The sequence below is a fragment of the Chlorocebus sabaeus genome, chromosome 3 (assembly GCF_047675955.1).
Source record: "Chlorocebus sabaeus isolate Y175 chromosome 3, mChlSab1.0.hap1, whole genome shotgun sequence".
Classification (NCBI taxonomy): Eukaryota; Metazoa; Chordata; class Mammalia; order Primates; family Cercopithecidae; genus Chlorocebus; species Chlorocebus sabaeus.
In genome coordinates, this window is record NC_132906.1 from 81,760,526 (window position 1) to 81,780,789 (window position 20,264).

Sequence of the window (20,264 nt, forward strand, 5' to 3'; positions counted from 1 at the left end):
AAAAAAAAAAAACCAAAATAACCAATTTGTAAATAGGTACAAAAGACTCTTGCTGCTTGATTGTATAGTAGTTGCTTTTTATTTTGTTTTGCTCAACTTTGTTTTCTATGTTTTTCTAATGAACATGGATTTATTCAGTAATTCGTTGAGATATATAAATCATTATAACAATAACTTACATTTGCTTGGAACTTTTAAAGTTAAAAACATGAGTTTGCTTGACCTTTGTCTATCCAGGCCCCAGACAATGAGGTTAGGCTGGGAATGGGTCGTGGGAGGGGCAATGAGGGAGCTGGCTCTCTGGATTTATGCCTACTTGAAAGTTTCTCGCCCCAGGTGACCTGAAACAACGTAGCTGAACCATACAATTTTCTGGATTAATTGCTTTTTCTGGAGTTTCCAGCAAATATTTGCCTTAATTTTAAAGAAAAAATTTAATTTCCAGTATCTTCCTAATGGTCAAACTAAGGCTTTCCAAGTATTTGGAAAAGGATTAGAATGAGCCTGTGGAATCTAAAATGTCTACTCAACATCTTTGGCATGTGCCAAGGAAAATACTATTAATCTTTCTCCTAGTGATTAAAGTAAATAGGCCTTTTTCTGAAGGCTATAATGTGATTTCAGTATGCTCCTTCCTATACCTCATGTAGTGCACTCCAAGATTAGATGCGAAATTGTAATTCCAGTTCTGTGTGACCCAGGGCAATTCACTTTACTTCTTTGCCTCAATTTCTTATCTATACTGTAGGGATGACAATATCTTCTTTTGTCAGGACAGGGTTTATTATGAGAAAAAAGTTGATAAAGTACCTGGGAGTAGCTTGATTTCCTATAGGAAATAGATTAGATAAATCCTGTAGTAATCATGATTAGAGGGGAATTTATTTTAGCATTGTAGCCATTAGCAGTGAGCCATTAGCAGTGAGCCATTAGGTGCCCTGATAAACTTCTAATTATAGTTCTTCACAAATCTTGAGGCTGTCCTCCAATACCCACCTGAGAATGTTTTCTGCCACTCAAATGAGTTGGAAATAGAGTCTGTTTCTGATTTACATTTCCTTATTGTTTATCTGGGTTCCAAAGCCATCCTTATCTCCATAGTAGTAGCAGCTGTGCTACCACTTAGGAGAAACATGAAGAGGAGCAGGGAAAGAAAAGTTGATGATGGGCAAGCAGTGCCCGCCATCTTGAAGTACGTATGTCCACATAGTGTCTTTATTAGGATATTTTCATTCTTCTAATGCAGTTGGACATTGCAATGTGCTAGACACCTGTTTTAGGCATACTAAGCTTAGAGGCAGCTAAAAGGTCATTAAAAATTTTTTTTTTTGGTCGTTCTGTTGCCCAGGCTGGGGTGCAGTGGTGTCATCATAGTTCTTGCAGCCTCCAACTTCTAGGTTCAAGCAGTCCTCCCACTTCAGCTTCCTGAGCAGCTGGGACTATAGGCACCCACCACCATACCCAGCTAATTGTTTTATTTTTGTAGAGATAGGGTCTTGCTGTGTTGCCCAGGCTGGTCTTGAACTCCTGGACTCAAGTGATCCTCATGCCTCGGCCTCCCAAAGTGCTGGGATTACAGACATAAGCCATGATGCCCGGCCAAAATTCTCTTTTTTATCCATAGAAACTTCTGGAAAGCCAAGCTGGTCTTTGTTTAAAATAATAATATCCCGGGCGCGGTGGCTCACGCCTGTAATCCCAGCACTTTGGGAGGCCGAGGCAGGCAGATCACAAGGTCAGGAGATCGAGACCATCCTGGCCAACATGGTGAGACCCCTTCTCTATTAAAAATACAAAAAATTAGCCAGGCATGGTGGCGGGCGCCTGTAGTCCCAGCTACTCAGGAGGCTGAGGCAGAAGAATGGCGGGAACCCGGGAGGCAGAGCTTGCAGTGAGCCGAGATCACGCCACTGCACTCCAGCCTGGGTGACAGAGTGAGACTCTGTCTCAAAATAATAATAATAATCATCTTGGACGGGTGCAGTGGCTCACATCAGTATTCCAGCACTCTGGGAGGTCGAGGCAGGTAGATCACTTGAGGCCAGGAGTTCAAGACCAGCCTGGGCAACATGGCAAAACCTCATCTCTACTAAAAATACAAAAAATCAGCCGGGTGTGGTGGCCCACACCTGTAATCCCAGCTACTCAGGAAGCTGAGGCATAAGAATTGCTTGAACCTGGGAGCTGAAAGTTGTAGTGAGCTGAGATTGCCCCACTGTACTCCAGCCTGGGCGACAGAGCAGGACTCTGTCTCAAAAAAAAAAAAAAAAAAAAAAAAAAAGTTATTTTTTTCTTACAATCTCTATCTAGGACTTAATTTTATCTCACATATTTCATATCATAGCCCTAGCCTGTCAAGGTCTTTTTGGATTTTGATTTCATTATCCAACATTTACATCATCTGAGAATTTGACGTGCACATCATATGAAAATTTAACAAGTTTCTGGGAAATCTTGAAGAGGTTGGGGCCAAGTGCTGCCCAAGCATGCCACGAAAGACTTCTTTTCCAGTTTATTGAACAGAGATGTACATAGTGCTGATGAAATGCTGGGTGCTGTAATTTACATGACAAGGCAATGAGGTGCTATGGGTACATTCCTTTTACAAGTAAGGAAACTGAGGCACAGAGCTATCCAGTTCATGAATTTATTTATTTATTTTTTCACAGATGGAGTTTTGCTCTTGTTGCCCAGGCTGGAGTACAGTGGCTCGATCTCGGCTCACTCACTGCAATCTCCGCCTCCTGGGTTCAAGTGATTCTCCTGCCTCAGCCTCCCGAGTAGCTGGGATTACAGGCATGCGCCACCATGGCTGGCTTATTTTGTATTTTTAGGAAAGATGGGGTTTCACCATGTTGGCCAGACTAGTCTCCAACTCCTGACCTCAGGTGATCTGCCCACCTCGGCCTCCCAAAGTACTGGGATTACAGGCATGAGCCACCGCACCTGGCCAAGAATTTTCTATGTTACAAGTGCTGTATTACATATATTGTTATTTACATACCTTATCTCATTTACATATGTTATCTTATTCAATCCTTATAGCAATGTTTTGAAATATGTACAAGGTCACATTGCCATTAAATAGCAGAACCAAGATTTGAATCTCCTGGAATTTTTGCCAGGAATCAGCCTCCAACTCACCTGCTCGTGTATGTCCTAATCCACCTTTTTCCTCTTTCTTGGAAAGCGAGTGCCTTGGCTTCTTTTTATCTTTTGTCAGCTTCCTGTTCTCCATGATCTCTCAAAGGTAACTGACAGGAGCTCTGTGTTCCCACCTGCAGACTCTTTCAGTGTCCTGGGATTGGGAATGTCATCCATTTAGACCTGGAGCTTCAATTCACTGGAAAGTCTAGATTAGCCTGAAACTTCTCAAATATCTCATATTCCCTTTTCTTTCTTGAAGTCACCTCTTAATCATGTTTCTTATTTGAATATTATTCTCTTGATGGAGGACATAGAGACCATTTTTAGTGAGTTTATTTCTCAGTAAGAAGAAATCCATATTAAAACTCTTAATTTCAGATTATCTAGTTAAGAGTCTGGCTAAACTGAACCATTATTGCCTAATTCAGCTTTCTTGGCATTATTGAAACGTAGTCACTTCATTTTATATCTCATTTTTTTTTTACTAATAGACTAATTCCATATTTCATTTGATTGACTCTGTGAAGTATGGGCTTATAATGAAAACAATAGGAGTTTCCACAAAGCAGTTTATAAGTATATAATACCTTCCAGCAGGCTCTAATCCTGTCCTGCTAATCCAATTTGTATTTAAGTAGCTCCTTCATGTCAAGGATGGCACTACCAGCTCACCTTCCCAAGCACGGATGATAAAAAGACTGCCTCCACTCCCTCTTATCTCCTCCTTTTCATTGTTAAATGCATGAGGAGGTGTGGGGCTGTCTAAGCCACTGCTTGCTGGGCCACAGTAAAATATGCCAAGTAATGCATCGATTTCTGATGTAACTCCATGACACTGGGTGAGGCCAAGAAAGTAGGTGCTGAGGAGGAAGAGGCATGATTCCACAGCTGCCATTTCAGTTGAATAAATATTTAGGCAATTCTTTAAATGTATTTACGATTTAAATTTAAGTATTTACATTTAAATACCTAATCAATACTTAAATAAATGCTGAGTACCTACTCCACTAGTTGCCATGGCAGGCGGGAGGGACACAAAAATGGTGGCAGATCCCCAACCTGGAGGAGACACAAGCTGGTGGTGAGAGTGGCAAAAAGTAAATAGCTATGATCCAGCAAAATAGGTCTATGAGAACATATTCCTTTTTAAATCATTTAGTTCTGAGGAGTTTTTTGTTTTGTTTTGTTTTTTTGGGAAGGGGTCTTACTGTTGTCACTTGGGCTGGAGTTCAATGGTATGATCTTGGCTCACTGCAACCTCCGCCTCCCGGGTTCCAGCAATTCTGGAACTCAGAATTCTGCCTCAGCCTCCCGAGTAGCTGGGACTACAGGTGCCCGCCCCCACACCCAGCTCATTTTTGTATTTTTATAGAAACGGGGTTTCACCATGTTGACCAGGCTGGTCTTGAACTCCTGACCTCAGGTGATCCTGCCTCCGCCTCCCAAAGTGCAGGGATTGCCGGCATGAGCCACCATGCCTGGCCAGTTCTGAGTGTTTTTTAATTGCCATTTGTTCTCTTGCTTGAAACATAACATACAACAGTGCTTCCCAAAGTCTGTGATTGAGAACCAGTTTGGTTATCCAACCCATTGTGGATTGATACTTTTGTAAAATACAATACAAATGAATTGCTATAAAAATTAAACGCTGTCCCAGCACTTTGGGAGGCCGAGACGGGTGGATCACGAGGTCAGGAGATCGAGACCATCCTGGCTAACACGGTGAAACCCCGTCTCTACTAAAAAGTACAAAAAACTAGCCGGGCGAGGTGGCGGGCGTCTGTAGTCCCAGCTACTCTGGAGGCTGAGGCAGGAGAATGGCGTAAACCCGGGAGGTAGAGCTTGCAGTGAGCTGAGATCCGGCCACTGCACTCCAGCCTGGGCAACAGAGCCAGACTCCGTCTCAAAAAAAAAAAAAAAAAAAAAAAAAAAAATTAAACGCTGGTTGGGTGACGGCAATGTCAGGTACTACAGAAGTTTCTAAACTGTTACTCTCCAAGGTTGTGCTTAATCACAGTGGCATGGTAAGATTTCAAGGACCAAGAGTGGGCCAGAATCATACCTTGAGTATACCAAGGTGTGGTTTTAAATTTCCGAGTGTATGAGAGTTTTTTGGTTTTTGTTTTTTTCAATTTATCTTTTTGTTGCTGAGCTCTAGCATAGTGGCATGGTGGTTAGAGAAATGTGATGTGAATGATGATGATTTTTTGAGATTTGTCGTTCTGCTTAATGACCGAATACATTAGCCATATTTTGTAACTCTTCCATGTGCTGAAGAAGAAAGTGTATTTTCTATTTATTAGATACAGAGTTCTATGTATTTTCTATCAGACCAAGCTTGTTAATTATGTTATTCAAATATACAAATCTTTACTGACTTTTTTCTGCTTGATGTGTCAGTAATTGAGAGAGGCTAGTTGAAATCTATGCTCCGACAGAAAATTTGCCAATGTATTTAGGTATATACACACTTAGAATTACTGCATATTCCTGGCATGTTGATTCATCTATTTCTATGTACTGACCATCTTTATCCCTTATAATGCATTTTACTTTAAAGTTTATGTGGTCTGATCGTAATACAGCAACATCAACTTTCTTTAGGTTGGCATTTGCTCAGTGTATCATTTTCATTCCTTTGCTTTCAAAGTATCCATGTCTTTGTATTTTAATTACGTCTCCTATTTTTTAAAAATTTCTATATCCATGTTGACAATTTCTCTTTTTTTTTTTTTTTTTTTTTTTTTTTGAGACAGAGTCTCACTCAGCCAGACTGGAGTGCAATGGTGAGATCTCGGCTCGCTGCAAGCTCTGCCTCCCAGGTTCACGCCATTCTCCTGCCTCAGCCTCCTGAGTGGCTGAGACTACAGACGCCTGCCACCAGGCCTGGCTATTTTTTTTTTTTTCTTTTTTTTTTTTTGAGACATAGTCTCACTATATTGCACAGGCTGTAGTGCAATGCTGCGATCTTGGCTCACTGCAACCTCCGCCTCCCAGGTTTAAGCGATTCTCCTGCATCAGCCTCCCAAGTAGCTGGGAATACAGGTGCCTGCCACCACACCCAGCTCATTTTTGTATTATTAGTAGAGACAGGGTTTCACCATGTTGGCCAGGCTGCTCTCAAACTCCTGACCTCAGGCGATCCACCTGCGTTGGCCTCCCAAAGTGCTGGGATTACAGGTGTGAGCCACTGCACCCGGCTAATCCATTGAATTTTAATGTAATTACTGATGAGTTTAAATTTAATTATACCATTATATTTTATAATGTTTTCCCACCTGTTTCATGTTTCTTTTTTTCATCTTTCTTTCCTTTTAAAAAAAATACGTATATGTATTTTATTTTTTATTTTTTGAGACTGAGTTTTGCTCTTGTTGCTTATTGCCCAGGCTGGAGTGCAGTGGCATGATCTGGGCTCACTGTAACTTCCACCCCACGGGCTCAAGCAGTTCTCCTGCCTCAGCTCCTGAGTAACTGTGATTACAGGTGCCTCTTACCACGCCCAGCTAATTTTTTATATTTTTAGTAGAGATGGGGGTTTCATCATGTTGGCCAGGCTGGTCTCGAACTCTTAACCTTGGGTGATCTACCTACCTCAGCCTCCCGAAGTGCAGGGATTACAGGCATGATCTACTGTGCCCGGCCAGTTTGTTTATTTTCTTAGTCCATTCTTTCCTCTCTTGGTTTCTAAGTTAGGACCGTGTTTGTAATTTGTATTGTTTTCTCTTGAAATTTTACTAAGCACACTTAACAAAGCCTAAAATTAATCCATATCTTTCTTCTGGGCAGCTCAAGAATCTTGGAAAACTTTAAATCCAGTTATTTCTCTTGCACTGTATGCATTATTTTTGCTCAATATTTTAGTTATCTCTCTTTAATCCCATACATTTTATATTATTGCTATCTACAGTATTTCTTTATATTATCTTACATATTTTCCCACTTTTTTTTGCTTATCATTCCTTTTTGCATCTCAGATCTTCTTCCTGGGGTGAGCTTTCTTTCTCTTGAGATGCATCTTTCAGAATTTCCCTATAGTGAAAGTTGGTTGATCATAAAGTTTCCATTTTTGTTTTTTTTTGAAAATGTCTTTATGACCCGGGTGTGGTGGCTCACACCTGTAATCCCAGTACTTTGGGAGGCCAAGGCAGGCAGATCACCTGAGGTCAGGAGTTTGAGATCAGCCTGGCCAACATGGTGAAACCTTATTTGTACTGAAAATGCAAACATTAGCTGGGCGTGGTGGTGCGCACCTGTAGTCCCACCCTCAGGAGGCTAAGGCAGGAGATTTGCTTGAACCTGAGAGGCAGAGGTTGCTGTGAGCCAAGATCATACCATTGCACTCCAGCCTGTGCGACAGAGTGAGGCTCTCTCAGGGAAAAAAAAAAAAAGTTTGTGTAATCAAAAATTTTTCAAAGGATGGGTACCTTGTTTTGGAACAGTTGACCATGTTCTCTAGAGTGCCATCCTACTGTAAACATGGACACATTTCAACAAAAGTCCTTTTTTTTTTTCCTTTGGCATACTGAAGTTTTACTAAAATGTGACTAGGTGTGGATTTATTACTCTTTTCCTCCCTTACATTTTTACTTCCTTTTGCTTGGTATCAGTTGTGTTTCCTATATTTGTAGATTCATGTCTTTTATCCATTTTGTAAAATTTCCATTAGTACATCACATATGGCCTCTGTTTCTCCTTTCTATTCTTTCTTTCAGAGATGCTGAGTACACGTAGTTGGAAACTTCATTCTATCCTTCTCTCTTAATATCTTCTCATATTTTCTCCTTGTTTCTCTGTGTTACGTTCTCAGTTAGTTCTTCCTGTTTAATTTCCAGTTTTCTAATTCTCTCTTCAATTGTGTCTAATTCATTTAACCCTTCCTCTGAGGTTTTGTTTGTTTGTTTGTTTGTTTTGGTTTTTTTTTTTGAGACAAAGTCTTGCTTTGTGGCCCAGGCTGGAGTGCAGTGGCATGATCTCGGCTCACTGCAACCTCCGCCTCCTGGGTTCAAGCAATTCTCCTGCCTCAGCCTCCCAAGTAGCTGGGATTACAAGCATGCACCACCACGCCCAGCTAATTTTTGTATTTTTAGTAGAGATGGAGTTTCACCGTGTTGGCCAGGCTGGTCTCAAACTCCTGAGCTCAGGTGATCTGCTTGCCTCAGCCTCCCAAAGTAGTGGAATTTCCAGTGTGAGCCACCGTGCCTGGGCCATCCTCTGAGTTTTTTATTTTAATTATTATATTTGTCATATCTGGAAGTTCTATTTGGTTCTTCTACATATCTGCTTGGTATATTGTGAATCTGATAAATTCAGTACTTTGGGGGGTAAATCATTTTTTATCTAAAGAAGAGAAACTTTGGTTAAACTTATTTACTTTCCCACATCAACAATCATGGATTATTATGTCATGATTATGAGTGGCAAAGTCTTATATTGCCTCAAGAAAACATAACATTATTGAGTGCTATGGCATTCTATAGAGAACTTCAATCTTTGGTCATAGCATTAAGAGCTCTTGGTTTCATAGCCTCATGAGCCCTCTTTGAAATAACCTATCTAAATCATTTTTTGTTGTTTCTGCTGACTCTTATTTATGATGAACTCATATGTACATTTTATTCACATCAGATCGGTAATGTGCCAACGTTGCAACAAGATTTGAAGGAGGTACATCTCACACAATAGCATACTTATGAACCACAAAAGGATCATGAACCCATATTCATTGGAATTAATTCAAACAATTCTTAGATCCCAAGAGCTTAAAGTGAGAAGGTTTTCCTCCAAAGAGAATTTGTGTTTACACCTACTGATAGTCACAGATATTACTAATGTGGGAGTCTCAATTTATTCTCCCTAACCTTGCAGTGGTCTCAAGGCTTAGTATTCTGATACTAGGTCTGATATAGGTATTTGATTCCCCATGTCCTTATTTTTCTTTCACAAATCAGAATTCAACCTATTGCTTTTTGTTATTCCTTTGCTTCTGGAAAATTCTCTCTCTTTTTTTTTTTTTTTTTTTTGAGATGGACTCTCACTTTGTCGCTCAGCCTGGAGTGCAGTGGCTCAATCTTGGCTCACTGCAACTTCTGGGTTCTCACTTCTGGGTTCAAGCAATTCTCGTGCCTCAGCCTCCTGAGTAGCTGGGATTATAGGCGCCCACCACCAGGCCCAGCTAATTTTTTAATTTTTAGTACAGACAGGGTTTCATCACATTGGCCAGGCTGGTCTCGAACACTTGACTTCAGGTGATCTGCCCGCCTTGGCCTCCCAAAGTGCTGGGATTATAGGCATGGGCCACCGTGCCTAGCTGAAAATTCTCTTACATTCTACTGAGCCCAAAAATGCATTAAAAAGTACTTTTGTTGAAATGTATCTATTTTTACAGTAGGATAGCACTTCAGAGAACGTGGTCAACCATTCCAAAACAAGGTACCCATCCTTTGAAATTTCTTTTTTTGATTTTCTGAGACAGAGTCTTACTCTGTCGCCCAGGCGGGAGTGCAATGGCACGATCTCCACTCACTGCAACCTCTGCCTCTCTGGTTCAAGTGATTCTCCTGCCTCAGCCTCCTGAGTAGCTGGGACTGCAGGTGTGCACCTCCACCACACCTGGCTAACTTTTGTATATTTAGTAGAGATGAGGTTTCACCATGTTGGCTAGGCTGATCTCAAACTCCTGACCTCAAGTGATCTGCCCACGTTGGTCTCCCGAAGAGCTGGGATTACAGACATGAGCCACCCCACCTGGCCTTTTTTTTTTTTTTTTTTTTTTTTTTTTTAAGACAGGGTCTTGCTGTGTCACCCAGACTGGAATGCAGTTGTTCAATCATTGCTCACTGTAGCCTCAACCTCCCAGGCTTAAACAATCCTCCCACTTTTGCCTCTTGAGTAGCTGAGACCACAGGTGTGTGCCACTGTGCCTAGCTAATTTTTTTATTTTTATTTTGTAGAGATGGGGGTCTCTCTATGTTGCCCCAGGCTTGGTTATAAACTTTAAAACAATTAGTCTAAAATTCATTCTTACACATTATTTAAAAAGCCAAATAGTTATAAAGCAACCCCCAACCATTATTCAGTTTCCCCCTCTCCAGAGACAATCCTTTTTACCTGTTCTAGCTTATTGTTATGCCATTTTCTTCAGTATTTCTAAACAATACATTTCTTTTCTTTTTTTTTTTTTTTTTTTTTTTTGAGATAGAGTCTTGCTCTGTCACCCAGGCTGGAGTGCAGTGGCACAATCTCTGCTCACTGCAACTTCTGCCTCCTGGGTTCAAGCAGTTCTTTGCCTCAGCCTCCCCAGTAGCTGGGATTACAGGAGCCCAGCACTACGCCCAGCTAATTTTTTTTTGTATTTTTAGTAGAGACAGGGTTGCACCATCTTGGCCAGGCTGGTCTTGAACTCCTGACCTTGTGATCCACCCACCTCGGCCTTCCAAAGTGCTGGGATTACAGGCGTGAGCCACTGCGATTGGCAAGAATACATTTCTTAAATTATTTCTTTTCTATTTCAGGCATAATATATTGACTCCTCACTATGGAGAATGAGGATTTATCATTCCTCCCTCTCCACTTTGTCTCTGCCACATGTGAACCTTGCCCATCATCCAGTTGTCCCAATACCATTATATTGTAACTTTAGTAAGATTAATATTCAGTGTAAACACTGTTTAGAGCTGAACTATATAATAATAAATGATTATCTTTCTGTTTCTGCCTGACCTATTGTTTTCCATGGAGGTAGAGTTCATAATTGCCTTTTTTTTTTTTTCCTGGCTTAGTTTTCTATTAAGTTGTCACTAATTCAATACCCACTTCATGACTAATTGTCTGAATCTCCGCTTCGTGTGTTCAGAAGCATCCAGTGTTCTATCAGTTCATATCTTAGAGAAGTCCCTCCCTGAACCATCTAGTCCCTTGAAGTCTGGGCTGCTGCTCCTGCAGGCAGAGGCACAACTGGAATTGTGAACTCTCCCTTCCCCACCATTCTGGGAATTCCCTTCACCTTTCCCTTGTGGTCAGTGTCCTGTTTTCTACATCCTATGGCTTTTCATTTCTAGGTATGTTTCTATGTTTGGATGAGGCATATCTGCCAGTGGCTCCAAGACATGGCTTCCTTCTGAAGCATAGAAGCAACTTACATTCACATAATCTCATTTTTTTCTAGTTTGGCTTGTAAAGAGTAGAGATCTATTCGGAGTCTAAACCAAAGGAGTAACTCAGGATTGTGATTTGAGGAAGGCTTTTTCTTGGGAACCTAAGTTAATAAAGTCTAGGATGTCACTTGTGGGCAACTTAATTGGATACCAGCAGTCTGATTTAGTGGAAAGGGTAGAGGGCTTGGCAACAGAAAACTCATTTAAATTTCCCAGTTTTGACACTTGCTAGCCAGGGAATTTGAGTCCTGTAATCTCAGGAGCCTCTGTTTCTTTAATCTGTCCCATGAGGTTGGTGATAATGAAACACACACCACCCACCACAGGGCCAGCTGTGAGGCTCTAACAGAAAAGCCCTTTGTAAACTCTCAAATGCTACATAAATAATGTCTTTTTTTTTTTAACCCCAAAAATAGTGGTGTCATTTTTAAAGAGATAAAGCTTAGAAAATTTAAGTGAGTGAGTAATTAGTATGTCCCTTAAGGTATCTCTTTAACATACAGGATCATAATTCGATAGCCAGGAACTTGGGAGCCATATTGCTTATGCCTGTGTCTGGATTCTGATAACATTTTGTCCTAACAGTGTGACCTTGGGGAAATTAATTCCACTTCTTTGTACCTCCATTTCCTCTTCTGTAAAATAACAGTAAGGACGGTAAGAGTAGTATTCCACCCCACAGAATTAGATTAAAGGGGCTGACATTTGTAATGTGCTTAGAGCTGTGCCCAGCACATATAAGTGCTATGGGAGCATTTTATAAATCCATAAATAGCCGTGGTCTTAACCGTGCTCCCGAACAAGGGTCTGAGAGCATCAGTTCAAGTCTCTGGTGATTGCTCAGAATGCCAAGACTTACTGGTATTGATTATTACCTTAGAGTCCTGACTCTCATAGGGTAATATATTGGGACAGATAGGTTTTCTCTCTAAATATCATGGAGTTTGCCAATTTTGCTGTTTTTTAACCTTCCCCCTCAACTATGGTAGACAAAGAAAAGACTCTAGTGCCAGAAAAATGCCACTTTTCCACTTAGGCTTCTATATAGATTTCTTAACATGAGGGGCTAGAAACAGCCATCTAAGAAAGATCTTATGTATTTATTTTTTTCCCTCCAGAAGTCAGAGAGAAAACTAAATCATTTTCTTGACCTGCTAAACAATAGATTTTTACTTCGCATTATTGTACCAGATACTGGAGCAGTTCTCAGAAGAAAGGGAATAAGAAAAAGTCCAGAGAAAGCAGCACCATCTGGCTGAGGACAGTTCAGAGCAAATGGGAGCTGGGCTGGAGGCTGGGCACTGAGCAAGACCCATGCACAGTGACCCTTCGCCACCGTGGGAAACCCAGGGATGGGAGGGCAGCCGCAGGTGGACTGGGATTGTCTGGGGAGAGCTGGCCACCCTCAGTAGAGGGGGCGAGGGAAGCACCTGGTTGAGTGGGGATCACAGCAGCCGCTCTCTTCTCAGCCACCTGCTCCATGTGGCAGAGTACTCGGGGCAGCCAGGAGGGCCGCCTTGTTGCAGCTGCCTTCCACCATGAAACACAAGATGAAAGCAAATGCCTCCTAAGTGGCAGTCAGCGCTTCAGCAGCCCTTCCACCCCGCACCCCACCCCACGTCCCACCCCTGGAGTTTCTCAACTGGGCAGTGCTCTTTGAATGCTTCTCCTGTCACCCATCCAGGGTATTAGGACGTGGGGTGGGGTGCCTAAAAGAAAGCGAGTGGTTGTGGAGACGGAACAACCGGAAGCCACATTGTAGAGAAGGCAGTGCGGCTATAAACCCCACGGTGAGCCCCTTCCTAAGTGCCTCCTCCCCAAACAGAAGTTCCTGCAAGGCCTCCTGTAGTCACCTGTTAGACTGCAGAACCAGGCAGGCACTCCATTTGTCAGTGTGAGTTGCTCAGAAAGAAATACCCAATATCAATCAAAGTTGTTGGCTTATTATTACTCTTTATTATTACTTTGTTACTTTTTATTATTATTACTTTACTTGTCGCACAGATGGAGGGTCTTTTCCACCTGAGCGTATATATTTTCTCTACTTTGTGCTCTCATTTACACTTCTTCTTGTGCACATGTACGTACATCACACACACACACACACAAGTACATAGACCTTAAAGCTTCATTTATGCTTACACAGACATACCGTACACATACACAAATCCATTTGGCTAACTTTTAAATTCCTCAGTGCTGTCACTTTTGTTGAAATAAATTAGTAGAGTGGCTAGGTGTATACTCCCCACAGCGAGCCAGTGAACTAATGTGCAGGGAATGATTAAATGTATACAGGGGCATGGGGAGCCAACTCCTCTTCAATAGGGGTGTGAAATTAGGATGGGAAGGCTCCTCTCCCAGGTGCCTTGCCTTTATTAAAAGACTTAAGAGCTCGGGAGATGTCTTCAATAGGAATTAGGATATCTGAGTCTTTCTGGAATAGTGTGGAAAGCTGAACTGTGCTTAGGAACTCTGCAAGGTCTTTTTGATCCTTAAAGGTTCTGATATAAAAACCTATCCAGGTTTTTATAAAAGTAGCAAAGTGTTTTCAGTTTTTTATTAATCTCTTCATACCCTTAAATAACCTTTCCCCTTTTGAATAGTAATTGTTAAAAAATAAATAAAAAACAACAAAAATTTTTTTCTCATTGTTTTATTCTTCAAACCAGGCATCCTCTTAATGCAAGGATTCAAATATCTCTATTAGGGTCATAATAGTCAGCAATTTCTATTTAATGAGCTCAGCAAAGTCCCTTTACAAAGAGATGCAGGCTTTAAATTGCCAGTTATTTCTTTTCCTGCAATTCCTAGGAATCCAATTAAGTAAGACTGAGTATGATCTATAATGTGATATATCTGTCTACAGAAAGCCCAGGCCTAGGCAATAAAACAGATCTTTGAGCTCCAGCTCAAAATTAAGATTAAAAGAAAAAAGAAACGAAAGAAAGAAAACACAGCTTAAATGATTCAAAGCTTTATAAATGTGGAAACTGTATCCATTTCCTCTAATGTGAAGTAAGAAATAGCTTGGAGACTATAGTGAAAATCATTAAAGTTACTTATTCCAAATATAGCTACTAATTAAAATCTCTCCTTTGGACCAGGACCACAGGTGGTCTTTACAAAATAAATTCAAGAGGTTTTAGTTTGCTAAATCTGTGACTGAAGAATCAAATGTGTGGCCAGGCGCTGTGGCTCACGCCTGTAATCCCAGCATTTTGGGAGGCCAAGGCAGGCAGATCACCTGAGGTCAGGAGTTCAGGATCAGCCTGACCCACATGACGAAACCGTCTCTATTAAAAATACAAAAACTAGATGGGCGTGGTGGCACACGCCTGTAATCCCAGCTTCTCAGGGGGCTGAGGCAGGAGGATCACTTGAACCCAGGAGGTGGAGGTTGCAGTGAGTCGAGATTGCACTGCTGCACTCCAGCCTGGGTGACAATAGCAAGACTCCATCTCAAAATAAAAAAGATTCAAGTATATATAACCACTGCCAAAATAAAGAAGAGATAGTATGAAATCATGCAGAGGACATGCTTTATATCAAAACATAGTATTCTTTTCGGGTTTTAAAAATTTCATTGGCCACAATTTATAACAAAGTATTAAATACCATATTTTCATTTATTATTATTATTATTATTATTATTATTATTATTATTATTTTAGATGGAATTGTGTGCTGTCACCCAGGCTAGAGTGCAGTGGTGCTGTCTTGGCTTACCACAACCTCCGCCTTCTGAGTTCAACCAATTCTCATGCCTCAGCCTCCTGAGTAGTTGGGATTACAGGCATGTGCCACCACGCCTGGCTAATTTTTGTGTTTTTGGTAGAGACAGGATTTCACCATGTTGGCCACGCTGAGCTAGAACTCGTGACCTCAGGTGATCCATCCGTCTTGGCCTCCCAAAGTGCTGGGATTATAGGTGTGAGCCACCGCACCCAGGCTAAATACTATGTTTTTAATAACAAATCAGTGGGTGTATTTTAAGTCATAATTTAATATTCTGATTTAGAGACAGAGTTCAGCAATAATATCGTACTTTTGCCATGTAGTTTTAAATACATCAAAGCTTCTCAGGATGCTGGTAGCGGTGGTTTAAATCTTATTCTGTACCAGCTTTGCAGGCCACATGGTGTTTTGCTGATAAAAGAGGAGGAAAGTATGGCTCGTGAGGAGCAAATGTCAAGTCAGGAATTAACTCAAGACACAGCCTGCCTTTCTACTAAAAATATGCTATTTCAAATATGTTTTTGCAGTTTTCTCCATGTAATGTAGTTGTGTTAGCCATTTATTGGTCAGAAATTAACCTCTAAAAGTTAACAGTTGGGCCCTGAATTCTCAGCCAAGTCTAGTCTAAGAAGCAGCATATTCTTGGACAAGTTATTGATTAACTCCAGATAATTAAACCAAAAAGACTTTTCTAGGGCCAGGGATAGTGGCTCATGCTTGTAATCCTAGCACTTTGGGGGGCTGAGGAGGGAGGATCACTTGAGGCCAGGAGTTCAAGATCAGCCTGGCAAGATAGTGAGACCCTACCTCTACAAAAAAAAAAAATTACCCAGGCAAGGTGGCATGCGCTTGTGGTCCCAGTTGCTCAGGAGTCTGAGATGGGAGGATTGTTTGAGCCCAGGATGTTGAGACTGCAGTAGGCCATGATCATGCCACTGCACTCCAACCTGGGTGACAGAGTAAGAACCTGTCTCAAAAACACAAAAAACAAAAACTCTCCCTAGACATCTGTCAGAAGAGCTCAAAAGCCTAGAGAGAAAGATGATCCAGGGAGCTGGCCGGAGATAAAAGGCCAGCTTTGTCTTTGGTTTCCCAAAGACTATTCAAGAATTGGGGGGTGAATTCTTGGAGCCTCCTCTGGTAGAAGAAGGAAACTAGGGTTGAACACCAATAGGCATTCTGCCGAGCATTTCATCTAAGCCCCCTTCCATTTTGCAGGGGAAGGCTGATAACCTGGCCCAGCTGGTGCAGGTCTGCAGGGCATGGGGTAGGATGGAATGTTGTCAAGAGCTTCTTTCCTAGAGCTGTGGATGGATAGGCACATAGGGGAAAGCAAAGTAGAGAGGGCCAATAAATGGGAAAAAAAACCATTCTACATAGTCAGAGCAACGGGAGCCTGAAGTGGGTATGAGAGCCCAAATTTGCGGTCAAGAGATAAGAGGATGAGGGAGAACAGATCTAGGAACTTCCACTGGTCAGGGCCACGATGGCTCCCTGTGCTGGCAGCCATGATTGGGCTGCTTCACTGGAGACATGCTGCATACATCAGCCTTCAACTTTGAGGGCCACAGGTGGGGAGGGCACTAACACATCTCCTTCCTGCGTTTGGCTGGAGGACAGTGGCCTCCTTGAATTTCGGCCCATTCCTAAACCAAAGGCAGTTCCCCACAGTAGTTCCTTCCTGCCTCTCCCGTTCCTAAGAGGGCCAGGCCGTGGCGCTGACTGTGGTGCTGACCGTGGTGCTGAAGGTGATCTGAGATTGATTTCAGAGATTTAGGGAGTACTTCCTGTGTGCTAGCACTATTTCTAAGTGCTCTGCGTGGGTTAACTCATTTCATGTTCATAGCAACTCTGTGAGAGAGGTGCTATTATTGTCCCCATTGACAGATAAGGAAAGTGGAATACAGAGAGGTGAACAAACTTGCCCAAGGTCACACAGCTAATAAGCGAGGAAGCCAGGCAGTCCATATCCCAGAGCAGCACTTTTGATCACCACATTTGCTAATGAAGGTTATTGACAGAGCCACACAAAACCTGCTGGATTTTCACTTGTCCAATATCATCCTAGCAGAAGTGAGCCAAGGTTCCCCATCTCAAATTGCCAGGCAAGTTGCTGTGGGGTGGCATCTTGGAGAGTCAGACACAGTGTAGACTGGTTGGGTACAAGCAAAAGTGGGCAGCCCACCTACTCCATCTGGACAGCCACCACACCCTAATGTAATGACTTGTTTCATACCTGCTTCCCTGGTAGGCTCTTGGCTTTGTGAAGAAGGTGCCATCGTATCACCCATTGCTTACCAGGGTGCCCAAGACATAGTCATAGTAGGTATTCGGCAAATATTTTATGAATAAATGAGTTACATGTGATCAGTATATGGTAGCTGTTATTAATTTGCTATTATTTCAACATTGATAGAAGCACCATGTTGTAGGAATTATAGTCCCTTTTTATTTTATATTTGTCATGCCCCACTTTGAGAGTTACATAGAGTTCAGAGTGCATCTTAGTCTCGTAGAGATGCACGTGTGGAGACAGAAATGAAAGAACTGAATTCATGAGTTGAGCGATTTTAATGCCTAAATACATGTATGACTGAATTTTTGTTATATGTTAGATTTGGGATCTTACACTATATTTAAGATTTAAGATCTTGTAGTATCTCAGGAAGGTAGTTCCACTGACATGAAAATAACTGAACTGTCTCTTTTAGAGGAAGTATAAGCATTCCATGTTAACAGAACTTGCAGTGGCAGTTAGAAAATATTACAGTCAAATTTCTGGTTTTGGAGCTGAGTTTATTGCCTGTTTGTTGTTTGATCTTATTCAAATCATGTTTTTGTTGTGTTGTGTTAATATATATAAGATTTCTATGTGTGCCCTGTTAGCTGTGTTTGTGTATGTGTGTGTGAGAGTGTGTGTGTGTGTGTGTGTTTAAACAACACTCCACAGCTGAGCTCTTGGAGGACCAGGCCTATTTTGACAGCTCCCCTTAGTCCGTGTATCACCAAGCTCGTTCTCTGCCAATATGTTTCACGTGATTTTGTGGACATGTGTAGCACGCCTGTGCAACTTGCAAACACCCATACATTATTACAATAATAATTGGGTTTTGATGCAACTGGAACTCAGTACTACCAAGCTGCCAGCATTTCCTTTTGGCTACCAGTACTAGGCAGGAAAATTATAGTCTAACTGTCTTCCTGTTTATTGATAAACAAAGTGGCCAGCCCAGCAATGGAGCCTGATTAGCAGTTTGCACCCTTTGTGAAAGGATAAACAGAACCCTACTGTTTTCTGTGTTTGACTGCAATTTGCATCTTTAAAGAGGTTGAACTGCCCTGAGATTCATGTTCAACTTGAGTGCCTGGATATTCTTTGATATGTTACATGTCAGCCTCCTTGTTTTCCTCTCCTTCATCTTGAAACAATATTTGCCAGCGTTTCTCTGTTCCCATCTGGTTTACCATAAGCTTCCCCATAGTCACCTATCTAAAGAAGGAGGGAGGGGAGAGGCAGGAGAAGAAATATGTGTCTGTTTCACTGCGCTCAAATTTTACATTCCCAGAAGGCCCTTTAATGTCATCTCAATTCAATTTTTTGAAGAGAGAGTAATATAAGAATGAAGACCCAAAGACAAAAGAGAATCTGCTTACTGCTGTCTTTGGCCCACATGATCATGTTTGGGCTCGTTCCCCCTCCATCATCTTCACTCACTCAGCAAAAAGTGCCTTCCCCCTTTGTAAAGTGAAATGTGGTATTAGCTGCCTACCTCAAGTTTGGTGAGTGTTCTATTCTGAAATTTATTCTAACCTAGTTAGATTCTTAAACTAAATGGTAACAGAGCGACTCGTTGGCTCCCTCTGTAATTATTTTCCAATGAAAGAAATGAAGATCATTTTAATTTGAATTTGCATGTTGTAAAAGAGAGTATTAATACACGTAAACATCCATTAATCTGTTTAAACAAACTTTCCCCGTAATCCTTGCCGTATGTAAACAACATTTGTTCTGCCTTAGAGATATTGCATGATTGGACCCACGAGACTCCAGTTATCCTACTGCACAGTTTCCTTTTATAACTTCAAAAGAAATGTTATATATTTATTGGAGGTTGTGGGGTGTTAAGTGTAGTTAGACATAAATTGTACCTCAGCTATTTTGTTAATGCCAATAGGGATTAAATTAGATTTTTATAGCTGCTGTAGAAGTCTATTTGGTAGTTAACAAGTGGGATTTTTAAATCCTGGGAAACATAATCCTATTATAAAACAGGCAGCTGAATTAACATAACCCAGGAAGGGACTCTTCGTGGATTAGCATTTTTTTTAGACAATAACAAAGAAAATCATCAAATTGTATGGGGATATTACATGCTTTTCTCAAAAGTAAGAACAGCGAATTGGGAAAAGGAAATGAGAAATGGGCAAACATGCTATTACTTAGAGGCCGTTTCTTTTTAAGGGAAAGACAATGGAGGCTGGGCCATAAAGCTGAATAAATGTCTGCTATTTTCTGTGAAGACAGTAATGCTTTTTCAGTTATTGTTAAACTCGTGAATCTGAGAATTACAGAGCTGGAAAGAACTTGGAATTTATTTAATTTTTATAGTCCTATTCAAAGATTAACTTCAAACACTTCAGAAAGATGGATATATACACATACATATAAATATACTCACATATATTGCATGATGTACACACATTCACACACACACACACACTTAATAGTGTATGAGTGACCTTTTTATTTTTGAAGAAGAGCCTTCCTTAAGTCTTAGCAATTGGTTTTCACATGCTGGTGAGGATGATTATTAGAGCTTGCAGGACTTGCCAATTTTCATTTGCACGGGTATCATCTTAGCGGATAATCACATGGGCATCAATCACTGGCATATCATTGTGTTAGATAATTGCATGGGCATCAATCATGTGTGTATCTGGAGCAAGTCATCACGTGGGCTTCAATTTCATCTATCTGGAGGAAGGTAATTGCATTGGAAGCAGGGAAGGGTGTGTCTATGTGGCAGATAATCACATGGGGATCAATCACATAGGTATCGAGGTAGATAATCCTGTGCAGATCCAGCACATGTACCAAAGTGGCTAATTACGTGGATATCAATCATGTCAACACCCTGGCTTTCTGGTACAGGTTACACATGAAGCACACATGTTGTGTGCCTGCTTATGTGGGAGAACAGGTCAGATGTCACGTGCACCCAC

At 41.3% G+C, this 20,264-nt stretch overlaps 1 protein-coding gene, 1 non-coding gene and 1 pseudogene across 4 annotated transcripts in view; 1 reads left to right on the forward strand and 2 right to left on the reverse strand.

Moving 5' to 3' along the window:
- The window catches only part of CLYBL (citramalyl-CoA lyase), a 315,217-nt gene that overhangs the window by 173,773 nt on the left and 121,180 nt on the right, over positions 1 to 20,264 (forward strand). The gene's annotated exons all lie outside the window — the stretch shown is intronic.
- LOC119627600 (small nucleolar RNA SNORA25) lies at positions 8,574 to 8,701 on the reverse strand. Its single transcript, XR_005243799.1, has one exon. It is a non-coding gene; the product is annotated as a small nucleolar RNA SNORA25 (small nucleolar RNA).
- LOC119627609 (small nucleolar RNA U13) lies at positions 8,770 to 8,856 on the reverse strand (annotated as a pseudogene).